The sequence below is a fragment of the Lupinus angustifolius genome, chromosome LG03 (assembly GCF_001865875.1).
Source record: "Lupinus angustifolius cultivar Tanjil chromosome LG03, LupAngTanjil_v1.0, whole genome shotgun sequence".
In the NCBI taxonomy this organism is placed as follows: Eukaryota; Viridiplantae; Streptophyta; class Magnoliopsida; order Fabales; family Fabaceae; genus Lupinus; species Lupinus angustifolius.
In genome coordinates this window covers 4664817-4665432 of record NC_032011.1, presented here as the reverse complement: position 1 = coordinate 4665432, position 616 = coordinate 4664817, and positions in this window count along the sequence as shown.

Below are 616 nucleotides of genomic sequence, written 5' to 3'. Positions count from 1 at the left end.
GGAATATTTGAAGATATATGGGCTTCTACTTTCACCTAACTTGTGAAAGTCATGTTTTCCCAACAATTGATACAACACATGGTTCTTTCCACTAAAATAATTTATGTGTCCATCTCATCGCACTATAATAAAATTTGTCTTTTAAAAGCTTGAATGTAATCACTTCTATGTAGAAGTTTAATGATAAAAATAAAATAATCTAGTTAATTATTTTCAACTTTCAACAATACATATGAATGAAACAAATAACAAAGGAAGTAGTGTATTTTGTATTTTCTTTCTAATTACATTGACTATTATTATTATTAGGTAAATATACATTGACTTAGAAAAAATAATTGAGTCATCATTTAATCTGTGATGTTGAACAGGTTATTGTATCAAGCATCTTATAAATTTAAGGATATGTTAGAAAAGGTTGACAATAACCCTCTCAAAAAATATAAAGCATAAATACAAACCATCTTAGTGTCACTTTGGCATTTTTGAACAAAATGTAAGCGAAGAGAAAAATATGATAAGAGTGTGTAGACATGGAATTAACAGAAGGTAAGCTAATTATAAACAAATGAGCGACAATATATTTGAATACAATACATAGTGTGTACCTCATATT